The sequence below is a fragment of the Amblyomma americanum genome, chromosome 1 (assembly GCF_052857255.1).
Source record: "Amblyomma americanum isolate KBUSLIRL-KWMA chromosome 1, ASM5285725v1, whole genome shotgun sequence".
NCBI classification, from domain to species: domain Eukaryota; kingdom Metazoa; phylum Arthropoda; class Arachnida; order Ixodida; family Ixodidae; genus Amblyomma; species Amblyomma americanum.
Window position 1 is genome coordinate 458,823,736 of NC_135497.1, and position 14,672 is coordinate 458,838,407.

General features: G+C 48.9%; 1 pseudogene; it reads right to left on the bottom strand.

Annotated features, from left to right (window-relative positions):
- Positions 1-8,977: 8,977 nt before the first annotated feature.
- On the bottom strand, positions 8,978-10,097 carry LOC144125968 (uncharacterized; annotated as a pseudogene).
- Between the last annotated feature and the right edge of the window lie 4,575 nt (positions 10,098-14,672).

A 14,672-nucleotide genomic window follows, 5' to 3' on the forward strand; every position in this document is an offset into this window, starting at 1 on the left:
CGAACCTGCCGCGACTGCAAACGCCGGAAGTCTCCACCCATGAAACCAGCCGGATTTCTTCAGCCAATAGCGCCACCGAAGATCCCTTTTCAACAAGTTGGAATGGATCTCCTTGGCCCCTTCCCGAAGTCATCCACTGGAAAACAGTGGATCGCTGTTGCGACGGACGACTTGACACGTTATGCTGAGACCACGTCGCTTGCGAGCGGAACTGCTGCCGAAGTAGCCGAGTTTTTTGTCCACAGCATCGTCCTGCGTCATGGCGCCCCTGCGGTCATTATTTCTGACCGTGGGGCAGCTTTCACAGCCCGCCTAACCCAGGCTGTGCTGAAACTGACGCATACCAGCCATAGACGTGTGACGGCGTACCACCCGCAGACCAATGGCTTGGTGGAACGGCTCAACAGAACTCCGGCCGACATGCTTTCCATGTACGTGGATATAGAGCATAAAACCTGGGACCAAATTCTGCCATACGCTACATTCGCTTACAATACGGCACTGCAGGAGACAACGTGGCTCACTCCCTTCCAGCTTGTCTTCGGCCGTCGAGTTCCTACTACGCTGGATGCTATGCTGCCTGTTGACCCCCACTGCGAGAGTGACCCTGACCTCGACATCGCCACTTTTGTGCAGCGTGCGGAAGAAGCGCGGCTACTGGCAAGGCAGCGCATACACCGTCAACAGCAACTAGACGCTGGCCGCTGCAACCAGGGACGGCGCTTCGTTGCCTACGAGCCAGGCGACTATGTGTGGATTTGGACGCCCGTTCGTCACCGCGGGCTGTCTGAAAAATTACTCCGTCGATACTTCGGCCCATACCGTGTCCTCCGCCGCATTAGCGACGTCACCTACGAAGTTCAACCCGCCACCCAAGCCAGCTCATCCCACAGACGCAACCTTACCGACGTTGTGCACGTCGTTCGTATGAAGCCGTACCACGACCGACCACCCGATTGAACTTGAGGCTGACCGCTGTGCCCTGTTCTATGTTGCGATCCTCGTGCCTCACCCTAGCACGCTCGCTTTCTGCTCGTCACTCTAGCGCACGATGGCCGCATCAGGCCGATGCTGCAGGGGAGGGAGCAATGACACAGGTGATAGAAGAGGAGGACGAAGGGAACTCAGGCGATAGAAGCAGAGGACGACGAAAATCTTCTTCCTGCTCGTGCTCGCTCTACCGGTTGTGTAGCTCCTTGGTCCCCGAGTGTTTTTGGTGTACTATTCGTTACAGTATTCCCAACCAATAATGCACGCCAATGACACTGCTTAGTTTTTATAGAGGACACAATAAACTAGCTTAACAATAAAATAAACGGAGAATTAGAAATTATTCCTAATTAGTCCAGGAACAATGATCTCTCCGTCAGCATTCAGAAAACTAAATACGCTGTATGTAGTTCAAGGAAAAAAAAGTTAAACTACAAGGATGTTGCATAGTATTTAAATAGCGTGCCACTACAAGAAGCAAATAACTCCAAATATCTTTGTATACATTTTGGTTATGACTGGAAAAATCAAGTAAACAGGTTTGCACAAAGTCAGCTTATGGATGCCATATTTGATGCAAGCACGAGAATGTTTCAATTTTTGCAATGCTTCGCATACAGTACACTGCTTTTATGCAGAGCCAACTAATCTATTGCATAGAGTCATTGGGTAACACGTATCCAATATATGCCGAACCTGTGATCCGGTTGACGAAGAGAGCGGTAAAAATTATTACTTATTCAAAATTATCTGAGTCTAGAAAACCACTCTTTAAATCAACCCGCATTCCGCATTTTCACTCAATATACACTTTAAAGGTAGCGCAGACAATTCACCAAATCTTACAAATCAACGACGACCCAATTGCCCATAGCATATTTATATGGCCTAAAAGGGAAACGAGAGCGGCTAGTGCCAAACATTTCAACTTACGAGTGTGTCGCAATAGTTACTGGCAAAGATTAATTGAGTTTATTGGATTTTTGGTTTAGAATAGTTTACCTGATGATATTAAAGTGAAAAAAAACGTGCAATCTATCAAAATGTTCCTGATGAATATGTGAAATTACGGTGTGTTATTTTTTGAGTGTGTGCGTGTGTGAGGATGTGTGTATTGTGTACGCTTATTTTGTTTATCCCTAAACTCTTGAGAATCTTACTTTTTTTTATGAACGCAATGTGTCGTATTCGCATGTCGCATTTATAATGTACAGTAGTGTGATGGAACCGTAACTAGCCTTTGGCTACGGGTCCAATATCATTGTGCGTATAGTATCCTTGTACATTCATTTTTTAATGAAAAAATAAAAGGCCGGGTGTTGGAGCTTTGTGAAGGCCGTCAGTTCGAGTCCCGCGAATGTCATTCGCACGTCATGATAGTCAAGGACGTCGGCATAGTTTGCCACTCCCGGAAACTGATGTCACAGTAGCCATGGACGTCGACATAGTTAAGCCTACTCCCCATAACACAAAAATAAAAAAGGAACCGAGCTAGATTGGAAACGAAAAGGATTTCGCATTTCCGCTCTTAAGCAGATTTCAATGCAATCCTGTAATTTTTTTCCTTGTGAGTTCCGCGATTGTTGTCCAAGAGCCATTCACGATCAAGATTAGCAGCAGCAGCAGGGCAAATGCCTCTCGCATGCATATTCAATTCACGCTGTGCTTTGCCAGCTGCGACAATCTTATCATTGCAAACTTCTTTAACTCATCCACCCACCTAACTTTCTGCCGGCCCCAGCTACACTTGCCTTCTCATCGTATCAGTCCGTTACCCTTAACGCTTCCGCTTAGCGCTACGCTTAGCTTTCTTTCGCATTACACGCCCAGCCAAAACCCATTCCTTCTCACTCCGCCCGCAAGTGGCGCTAGGCCAGTTCCGGCAGCCGCGTTTTATAGCAGAAAGTGATGAAACTGACCTCCTCAAGTTCGTGTTCCCGGCCATGCTTTCGCAGTACGTTAACCTTACTGGTATGACTTGGCCTGCAAGAGACCATGAGACGCCATTCACCGGCGGAGCCACTGGCTACATAAGGAACGGAAGTAATCTGGCGTCGCAATGTAGGACGCCCAAAGGTCTCACATGGTACACGCTTCAGTTGGAACCTGCCGGCGATGCGGGGCGCGTGCCGGACATTGCTGAACGATCTCCACGGAGAGGGCACCTTCGTCATCCTCAAGGTGGCTGCCTCGCAACCATGTGGCCACCAATGAGGACAAGAGCGTGACCGTGTATGTGATGGAATTCATTCCTACACGCCTATTGGCCACGTGCCCTGCTGCGGCCTAGGGACACTGGGGAGCCTTACTGGTTCAAAAGGCCTGCACCAGAGGCAGTGTGTGTGGACTCGTGGTGACTCGTGGTGTATAATCCCTTTGAAGACGCATCTCTGAGCTCTCCTTGATCCTCTTGTAAATAAAGAATATAACCGTCTCATTTTTTGCGTCATTCATAGAAGACCTCGGAGTATGTGTTCTTTCCAGGCAGAGGCCGGGTGTTGGCTTCGACGATCACTGAGACCCACATCAGTACATTCACCTTCGCGTCTTTTGTAGCGGGAGCTGCACTAGGCTACCAGTCGAGCATTTCACGGTACAGGCGAGACGCCATTTGTGCGCATGCGCTACCATGGTACATACGGGAGGGTAGTTGTGCGCATGCGCCGTTACCAAGGCAACCGACGAGGGGGAGGGGGTGCGCCGCGCGATTTGTCGTTTCCCTCCCTCCTTTATCCTTTCCTTTATGGCACGGTTCGGGTGTCCACTGAGATATGCGAGAAGGTTACCGTGCTTTGCGCGCTCGCGGTGCTATCTGGCATGACGTCACACCGCGCGGCTCGCCGCCGTTTGGTATGAAGTCACACCGTTTTCATCACCCGAACCGCGCGTCGTCGCATGCGCAGCATTGCGTATAAAAAGCGGAGATGAAATCGGCCGCTGTTTCGCAACGCTTCATATGGATGCACAAAAGGAGAGTCCAGCCGCTGCTAAACGGCGGTATAAACAAGAGAAAATAACTCTTCCGATCCCGAGGTTGTCGCCTGGCAGTTGGCTGCTTATCAAAAAGAGAATGAGCGTCAGAAGGCAAAGAGAGCAGCGGAGACGCCCGAACAGGCAGAGGAACGCCTTGCAAAGCGGAGACGCCCGACTGCCGAGCGTAATAGACACTGCATAGCCGCTGAGATGGAGCCTGTATGGAAGGCGTCAGTCAACGGCAACCAACCGAAGAGGATGTGAAGGCCCGTCGTGTGACTGATCACGCTATTCGAGTTTCCGAAGGTTCATCTTCGACCTGGACATTTCAAGCGGACATGTATCTGATTGCTAAACATACAGTGCCAACAACAAGCTCAGCAAGGGAAACGTGCCTTCCGCTACGTATATCCTTGCATAGCGGAGCTAAGCCACTGCCAATTTTTTTTTTAAAGCGAAAGTTTTACTGGTCGCGAACTTGCAATTTCGCCTTGGCGGAGCTTCGAGGAGGCGCATGACGTCACAACGCGTACCTCGCCGGGGAGCCGAACCGGTCTTGCCGGGCCGGTGGCGGCTGGCGAACTCGGCGCGAAATAGAGACAAGCTGCAAGTCACCGCCAGTGCGGTCAGAGTGCGCCGATGCCGCCGAACGCGTCGGCGGTCAAGCGCAATGTCTCGCTTTGCCGACTTTAGGTCGCCATGCAGCAGGCGCGCGCGCTTTACGCCGGAGTATAAACGCGCCTTAGCAGAGCCTGCGCTTAACCGCTAACCATCGTATTGGGTGGCGGCATCTATGGGAGCCACTGAAACCCCCCGCACACTCGCTGAATAAAAAAGAACCTGTCCGTGGCTGGGAATCGAATATAGGGCCTATGGCGTTTGAGGCGAAGACGCTGCCACTCCGCCACGTCAGCTCAAGTTTATCTGTGAATAAAGGCGCATCTAGTGAATGCACTCTTTCGATGCAGATCTCGCCGCGCGTTCGCTACATATATCCTGGCCTAACAGTGCTAGGCCATAATATTAATAATTAATAATTGGTTTTTTTGGGAAAGGAAATGGCGCAGTATCTGTCTCATATATCGTTGGACACCTGAACCGCGCCTTAAGGGAAGGGACAAGGGAGGGAGTGAAAGAAGAAGGGAAGGAGGTGCCGTAGTGGAGGGCTTCGGAATAATTTCGACCACCTGGGGATCTTTAACGTGCACTGACATCGCACAGCACACGGGCGCCTTAGCGTTTTTCCTCCATAAAAGCGCAGCGGCCGCGGTCGGGTTCGAACCCGGGAAGCTAGGCCATAAGCAATTTCCATAAGCATAAGCATGGAAGCTCCAGGGCGCTTTTCCCGCGTCCTGAAATGCACTGGTCGAAGCCCCCTTTCTCAGTCTGATAGCCTTCATCCTCGTCTCCACCGACGCTCTCGGCTCGCTGAGGTGAGCGCTCTCAGACGCCTTTGCGCCCTGCCGTGTACGTCGATGAGGCGCGCCGAGGGTACAACCTGAATCACTGCTCCAACATATTGCCTCCTTACAGCCCGCCTTACCCACAATATTGTGCGCAGCCGCCGCTGTGGCTGACTGGTTATGGCACTCGGCTGCTGGCCCGAAAGATGCGGGCTCGATCTAGGCCGCGGCGGTCGAATTTCGATAGAGGCGAAATTCTAGAGGCCCTTGTACTGTACGATGTCAGTGCACGTTAAAGAACCCCAGGTGGTCGAAATTCCCCGAGTCTTTTACTACGGCGTCTCTCATAGCCTGAGTCGCTTTAGGACGTTAAACCCCCATAAACCATAAACAATATTGTGCGTCGTTTGGGTCGCCTGCATTGCTGCCATTCCGATGGGTTCCCTGACACTCCTCACCTTCTGTAGCACTCTCCGGGCTATGCATACCTGCGGAGCTTTATGTTATACCACACCTCTGTCTCCTATTTTTCCTTAAGGGTGTGGCTGACGGGCTCGTCAGCTCCGGCGCCCAACATGCGCCCCCGTCTTTAGACCTAGTTAGGCACCTCGGGTGAGAACTTCCACTATCTATTTCTTCAACTGTGGCTCGGTTTGGGGGCATCAATTCAATTCTTTTGCCCTTAATCTTAATAAGACAACTATAGTGGGACGGTTGACTTATGGTAGCACGGAACCATCTAGTGGACATTTAATTACTGCATGTTTTCTTATCCAGCGCGGTAAGATATAGCGGCTTATTTAGCACACCTTACAGCATTATTCACAGCATCCAATCAGAATTTTTTTTTATATCTTTATTTAAGCTCTTCCAAAGCCTTCCACCAAACTGTTAATTAAAATGAACTTGTTAGCAGCTCAAACCGTTAAACTATGGAGATACCTATGCAATTATGACGTCTAAATGCGAGAGCAAGTATAACTTGGTCACGGTGTCAGTGGACACTTGAATCGCGCTATAAGTATGCAGTGGCGTTCGCCTATAGAACTAGAGACAGTCATGCGCCTTTCCTATTCTGACAACCAGCGGAAGGTTAATACTCCGCACATTTTGATCATTTTGATTTTGATCAGATCGACATGCCCATGCACATGAGATCACACATCACGACTTACCCAGTATCAAAGCGCATGGATGAGGAATACAATAGAGTACGCAGACTAGCCAGAGCTAGACCCCTCTCTAAGCGTTGGGATAGAAGCAAGGACACGACCTACGTCCATGAGGCTGGACCCGTTATCGGGGTCGCGATAATTGCGGGAGTTTCACCCCGAGGGGATATAATTGCAAGCAGCCTTATCCAAGCGGGGGATACCACATAATCTGAAGAAGCAGCTATCGCACTAGCGATATCAAAGAACAGCGAGGCAACTGTTATGTCCGACTCACAAGCAGCGGCGCGCAATTACCTCAGAGGTCGCGTTCGCGCTCCGTGTTGGGAAATTTTGGAAACGTCTTATCCTTCCAATCCTTTCGAAGTCCAGATTTTCTGGACGCCAGGGCACCTCTCAACGACGGGCGATGAGGCGGCCAACACAGCTGCTCGAGCTCTACTCCTCCGAGCATCCGGCACGCAACCTCTCTCTGACACAGTTAACAACCCCTCACCGTTACTAAGCTACGCATAAATTACGGAGTATTATAAGATCATAAGAAGGAAATATCCTCTTCCTCACAAAACTGTTAGCAAATTTGAAGAGCACATAATAAGTCGACTATAAACTAATACTCTGCCCAATCCCTAATTGATGAGTAAATGGTATCCAGATACCTACGATTCGTCCTGCCCTTCGGTGGAGCAGTTGGCACACTCTTTGACAGAGTTTGGGAATGTCAAGAAAACTCAGTCTTGGACAGCAATCCCGATCCGACATATGAGCTCTGGGAGGCAACCCTTTATAGCCACAGTCCCCTCGACCAGAAATCGCCGGTTGAGAGGAGCCGGATCATGATGGCGACCAATGGGTTCCCCTACTGAACCCACCCAGTATTTATGCTCTCAATAAATGTTTTCCTCCTCCGTCTCGTGAGTTAAGGAAATGCGCACACTGTCAGTGGAGTTTTTTTAATTGGTTTTGGGGAAAGGAGATAGCGCAGTACCTGTCTCATATATCGTTGGACACCTGAACCGCGCCGGAAGGGAAGGGATAAAGCAGGGAGTGAAAGATGAAAGGAAGAGAGAGGTGCCGTATTGGAGGGCTCCGGAATAATTTCGACCGCCTGGGGATCTTTAACGTGCACTGACATCGCACAGCACACGGGCGACTTAGCGTTTTTTTTCCTTCAGTGGAGTGCTAAATCGCGATTTTGAGGTACGGGGCTTGCCCGCCGCTGTGGCTCATTGGTTAGGGCGCTCGGCTACTGATCCGGAGTGCCCGTGTTCGAACCAGACCGCGGCGGCTACGTCTTTATGGAGGCAAAACTCTAAGGCACCTGTTTGCTATGCGAAGTCAGTGCACGTTAAAGATCCCCAGGTGGTCGAAATTATTCCAGAGCCCCCCACAACGGCACCTCTTTCTTCCTTTCTTCTTTCACTACCTCATTTATTCCTTCTCTTACGGCGTGTATAAGGTGTCCAACGATATATGAGACAGGTACTGCGCCATTCCTTTCCCCAAAAAACCAACCAATTACGTGGCTTAGGGGACGCTGGCGGATATTGCTTCATGATGCCCTCAAATGACCCTCGTCATTTGAGGGCCGCGCTTCGCCCACGGGTGGTCGAATGTGGCTCTCGGGCCACATTATGTTTATCTGCCGACAACTGCAACCACCGACCCAAGGGGCCCTCGCGGACTTGGAGGGGTGGGAGGTCGTGGTGTATAGCTCCGATCCGGCGTTGCTCCTGAGGCTGGTGCAATGGACGGAGAATGTCACCGTCAGGCACGGGCTGAAGGCCACCTCCCACGACCAGGAGCCAGCTCATATCTTAAAGTTTGAACTATAAGGGCTCCGCCAGTAATAATGTTTTCAACGTCATCATCACCCTCACCCACGTGTTTCCAGTGTAACTGGCTCGCGGGGTGAGTGGAGGCCTCAATCGCGCTCTAAGTAAGCGGTGGCATACACCTACTATGACGCTCTTATGCGCCTTTCCTTTTCTGAAAACGAGCGGAAGGTGTTCTTTTGGCACAAGGGCACCTATGGCCAATGAGCGCCATGGCACAATTAAGGTATTTTCGACTTCTCAAGGTGGAGTCAAAGATCGATTTCCTAATCATTTCACCTTTAATAAGCCGAGCACCAGACCAGGCGAAAGCTTGTACCCATTGCGTCACCGGTGGGTACCCGGCGGCACTGGGATCGAACCCCGCACCTCCCGCATGCGAGGCGGATGTTTTACCATTTGGCCACCGCTGCGCTACGATGATGATGAAAGTAATGATGATGATAGCGAGAGAGAAAAAAATGGCACTGCGTTGTTCAGCTAGGCCAGGATATGCGTAGCGAGAGCTATGTTGTGAGAGCGTTGCTGGGGCGAGATGACTGAAGTGAAGGCTTGAGGAGTTTACTGACAGCTTTTATTGCTGTCGACCCATGAAACCACTTGGCTACAGCGCGACAGCACGGCTCGAAAAAGTTTCCACAAGTTCACGGCATGTCGGACAGGCTGACAGCTGCTCCGTCGACCCACTGGCTAAAAGCGGGAACGGAGGGAACCATGAGGGAGGCGATGCTGGAAAGGTGTCGGCATCTGTCGTGCGGCTGGTGAAATGAAACTGGGCACATCCGGCCCCACTTTTTTGATCAAAGCCCTTTTTGATGAGCGCAAAAGGCAAGGAAACTCTAGGCATGGGTAATAGGCAAGGTGGCAAATGGCAATGGCAACTAGCAACAGGCTTGGCAGATTCACAAAAGCACTACATAAATTAAAGGCAAAGACAGACATGAACAACTCTAAACAAAGCGAAAAAGGAACAAACACAGCACTTTCACAGGTCAATTTCCTACTTCTGGAGATAGGTGGGCCGTGTGCACTGCCTGACGAGACGCTGCAAGTGATTAACCGCTTGCCTGTGGCAATGCTCTTCTGCTGTTCCGTAGCCGAGGTTGCCAACACAGCTTGTCTTGAAGCGGCTTGTCGCTGACCATTGCAGTTTGGCAGCGGCAGTGTTCTACGAGGAGTCTTAACGGGAGTCTTTGTATTTGCGGCTGCTTTGGCTGTCGGCGGCTGCAGCTGAGACTTGAGTCGGTGGATCTCTTGGTCCTTCTTTTTCAGCTGAAAGCTCAGGCGGCGATTCTCCTGGACGAGACGTTCGAGCTGCTTACAACGTTTCGGAAACTCCGCACTGGAACCACTGGGCTGACTGCTGGTCAGTCGGGACTTAGAAGGATGAAGCTTTACTGATGTGGCAATATCTGATGGTTGCCTCTGGGCGGCCTTGATTTTCTTAGTTTTGTCTTCTTTTTCCTTCAGCTGCATTTCAAGTCTGACACACTTTTGCTTCAAGCCACCCTCTCCTCTCTTACGCTCTTCAACGACTACTGCCTTGTCCTTGGCTGCTTTAGTGAACTTGTCACGCTGTCTTGACTTGCGAGTAGTATTCCTCAAGGTGATTTACCTTTGCCTTGAAACACTGGTTTTCCGCACGGAACTGTACGTTCCACCCTCTTCTGCAGAGGTGTCGCTTCTTGGCAGCGTTTCTCTGTGACCATCCGAGCCGACCGTAGGAAACAAAAAATAAACCATAGCGAAATTTATTGCTCGTATGTAAATTAGTATTGGTGGTATAATTTCTCTGTGGATTGTGTCTGCATTTGTACTAGACCAATACAGAAACCGATACACCTTATTGATCGATACATATATGTCTTATTGGATATGGTATTGACTGTATCGGTCTATGATGGGCTGTAACGAAAAGTACTAGACCAATAGAGAATCGAGTACACCTTATCGACTCATACATATTTGCCACATAGACCAATACCTATTTGTCCATGGGACTGAGAGACTGATATGCATCATTCAAGGGTCCTACGAGACCAGTCGGTTTGTGGTTCTAGTTGTTTTTCATTGCTTCGTTCTCCAGCTCAGGCTCTGATCTCAAAATCAACACATGCCGATCCCATGGCGCTCATTAAGCATTGCAGTAACGTAAATTATTTGCCACCTTAAGGATAAGGTACGCTGAGGCAAACAGAAAAAATGCCGCCTCACGTCCCAGAGGATCCGGCGCGCAACGCTTTTGAACAAACTATGTTCTAGTTTGTAGAAAGCCGCGGACAACGCGGTGCCCGCAGCGGAGAGACGGTCGCACGGCGCTCACATCGGGTAAGGTTACGAGAGGAATACATTTTTCCCGTCTCTCCCAAACAAGAAATAAAGCAAACAAGAAAGAAAAATGATCAGCTATCGTGGTTTCCCGCATGCCGACACTCCAGTGTAGGACGGTAAGACCGTATGATAACAGTGAGTAAAACTTTTTTTCTATTTTGCGTTTTATAGGCAAATATGCAAAAACCCACGCTGAGACCACACTGAGTCTTGTTTTATGTTAATAACAATTTTTTCCAGTTATTGGCTGAGTTTTATCCACAGTCTAGCGAAACGGTAGCGAAAACGCAGTCGAAGGAGGGCAACATTGGGTAGCTGTTTTGGTATTTTTTAGTTTTCCTGTGCGCACGTCAGTAGCGTAAGTTTGTCGCGGTGTGCGCTGAATATAATAATAATTGGTTTTTGGGGAAAACAAATGACCCCGCCGCGGTGGCTCAGTGGTTGGGGCGCTCGGCTACCGATCCGGAGTTCCTGTGTTCGAACCCTACCGCGGCGGATGCGTTTTTACGGAGGAAAAACGCTAAGGCGCCCGTGTGCTGTGCGCTATGCGATGTCAGTGCACGTAAAAGATCCCTAGGTGGTCGAAATTAATCCGGGGCCCTCCTCTACGGCAACTCTTTCTTTTTTCTTCTTTCACTCCCTCCTTTATCCCTTCCCCTACGGCGCGGTTCAGGTGTCCAATGGTATATGAGACAGATACCGTGCCATTTCCTTTCCCCCAAAACCAATTATTATTATTATTAAAGGTGGATGTGCGTGTGCGTGTGCGTGCGTGCGTGCGTGCGTGCGTGCGTGCGTGTGTGTGTGTGTGTGTGTGTGCGTGCGCGCGCGCGTGTGTGTGTGTGTGTGTGTGTGTGCGTGTGTGTGTGTGTGTGTGTGTGTGTGTGTGTGTCAAGAAGATTTATAAACAATGCAGTATCGTTTAACACGACAATTACAATAAGTGCTAAGCACAAAATAGACAAAGAACAAGGAAATTTTACAGCTCACTGAATTACCACAGCTCGATGACATTTTACAGCACTGGGTATTCTGAATTTAACTGCTTCTAATCTCCCTCCATTCCGCGCGGTTTGCTGAATGCTCGTTTGATGACGCTTCCACGAGCACAGATGAAAGACCACGAAGACCATGCCTTCAAACTACAGCATTAGAGACTGACAGTTTAATACCCCTGTCACACGGGCACCGCAAAGGCCCTTGAGAATCGGGTCCTAATATCCAAAGGCTTAAGGACTGCAGCTACACGGCACAAATGTTGCGCATTTGCCGCAAAGGGCCTTGGAGGCGAAGGCTCCCGTCCGAGACCTTTGGAGCCCAAAGGCGCGGCCTTCGAGAACCTGCGACGGCAGTGCCATCCACATCAAAAAGTAAAAGAAATGAAAAAAAAATTAGGTGAAGCCAAGAATGTTTGAAAAGATCTTTTAAAAATACAAAAGGTTGGCCTAGCTTTGCTTTTTGTACGGTGTTTATATTTTATGCCCAGATGTTACCCCACAAACACAAAACCTCCTCACAATCTCCCAGAAATATCCCATCAGGACATTTGGAATGTCTCCAGGAGGTCCTCATTTTTCCCGAAGGCATCCAAAAAACGTCCCCACAAGTAGCCGTGTCCAAAAAGTTGGGCGTCCCAGGGACGGCCCTAAAAGATTAATTCTAGATTTCTCGGCTCTGGCTCAATAAAATTATTTCTTTTTCATGCACACTTCAGGCATCTAAGCGCACATATGTGCCAAATTTCAGGCACATGCTTACGTTACGTTACGGTGGTGTAATAAATCAGCCCACTCGCGTGAATGCTTGCTGGCTAGGCCATTCAGACTTACGTGTTTACGTGAAATGAGCTTTAACAAGGTGAAATTCTGGGCTGGCTGGTGCGTGATCTTGTGACGGGGGCAGCGCAGCACGAAACAAAAATGAGAGAGGCGGGACACGACGCTGAATAACAACCGTATTTTTAATGCACGTTCGTCGAATATATACGTCTCGCTCGTATAAGAAGGAAAAGAAAAAGAATGAAAAACGCACAAGATGTACACGTGGTGAAATATTAAGACATCGCACGCAGATAATCAATTTCTCTGTCACGAAGCGCTATTGAAGGTACACAGACACATACGTCGCTCTTAGTCGGATGTTGAAGGCTTCTTCAATCTCCCTGATTCGTTGATCAAAATATGACGGTGACCATTGTGTTGATAAGCTGCGGAGCGCATTCATGCTCTCTACAATGTTTTGCTAATTCACTGCTGATGGCGCCCTTTAAGGATCTTTTGTGCTCTCGAAGCCGTTTATTCAAACAGCGCCCTGTTTGACCAATGTAGGTGCGTCCGCATCACAGAGGTATTTCATAAACCCCGCTTTTCACACATTTCGCATGTTTTTTCCGGTGTTTTTTCTTGCATTGATTTTTTCCTTTGCTCGTTGTTGACTTTGGCGCACAGGCTTCTAAACTTGTTGGGTGCTGACATAAGCACTTTTACACCAGCTCTTGCTCCTACCCTTTTGAGCCTGTATTAAATGCCATTAATGCAAGGAATGACCGCGTACGGCTTCCTTTATTCTGATGAGGTTGTGACATATTTTCTGCCTCTAAGTGCTTGCAGAATCCCTTCTGCAACACTAGATAGCAATGTCGTCGGGTAACCTGCTGCTTTAAGCCGACGGTTTTGGGTGTCAAAACTGCCTTGAGCTTCATAATGACAGGATCTCGTCAATGCGGCTCTCACTTCTGCTTTTTTCTACCCCCGCTTGATGATCTTGGAGTGCGCAGGTGTGTAGGGGAGCAGTCCCTTCTAGCTTCGTGGTCCGTACCGCCAGCATATGTGAGCGCCTAGAAAGGCTAGCGTAAAGCAAAGAAGTCGCATAACGTTGTTTTCTGGGAGTTCACTTGTTATTTCTAGTCTTAGTTCTTCTAGTTCTTAGCAAAAGTAGCAATGAGAGCCGCATTGACGAGATCCTCTCATCATGAAGTTCAAGGCAGTTTTGACGTGCAGAACAGTCGGTTGAAAGCAGCAGGTTACCCGACGAGACTGCTATCCAGTGTCGCAGAAGGGGTTCTGCAAGCACTTAGAGGCAGAAAATATTTCACAACCACATCAGAAGAAAGGAAGCCGTACGCGGTCATTCGTTACATTAATGACATTTCCCTCAGTCTCAAAAAGGTAGGTGCAAGAGCTGGTGTAAAAGTGCTCATGTCCGCACCCAACCAGTTAAGACATGAGCGCCAAAGTCAACAGCGAGCACTGTTTGAATGAACGGCTTCGAGAGCACACAAGATCCCTAAACGGCGCCACCAGCAGTGAATTAGCAAAACATTGCAGAGAGCGTGAATGTGACCTGCATCTTAGCAACACAATGGTCATCACGCCATATTTTGATAAAGTGACCAGGGAGATTGAAGAAGCCTTCAACAATCGACAAAACATCGACGTATATGCGTCAGCATACTTTCGATAGCGTTTCGTGACAGTGAAATTGATTATCTGCGTGCGTTGTCCTAATCTTTTACCACGTGTACATCTTATGCTTTTGTCATGCTTCTGTTCTTTCCTTATTGCACGAGCAAGATGTATATAATCGATCGAACGTGGATCAAAAATCTGGTTGTTAGTCAGCGTTGATTCCTGCCTCTCTATTCTTTGTTTCGGGCTGCACTGCTCCCGCCACAAGAACATGAAATGTGCCAAAATTTTACACACAAAGGAAATGTGAATTCAAAAAGTCGCCCGATCCCGCCCATATAACAGGAAATAGTAACGCAATACAGATGTAATTTGAGTTTGTTAGATGTGACCTTTGCATTTAATTGAATACAAATAGGACACGCATATGTATGCACCATTTAACACGCAATGTACGGAACACTACGGCACCAGCATATAATAATGGCCAAATTTTTCTCTAGCTCTGAGAAATCTGAAAAATAAAGCAATAAAAACATAATACAGGCTGAAAGTTGATGC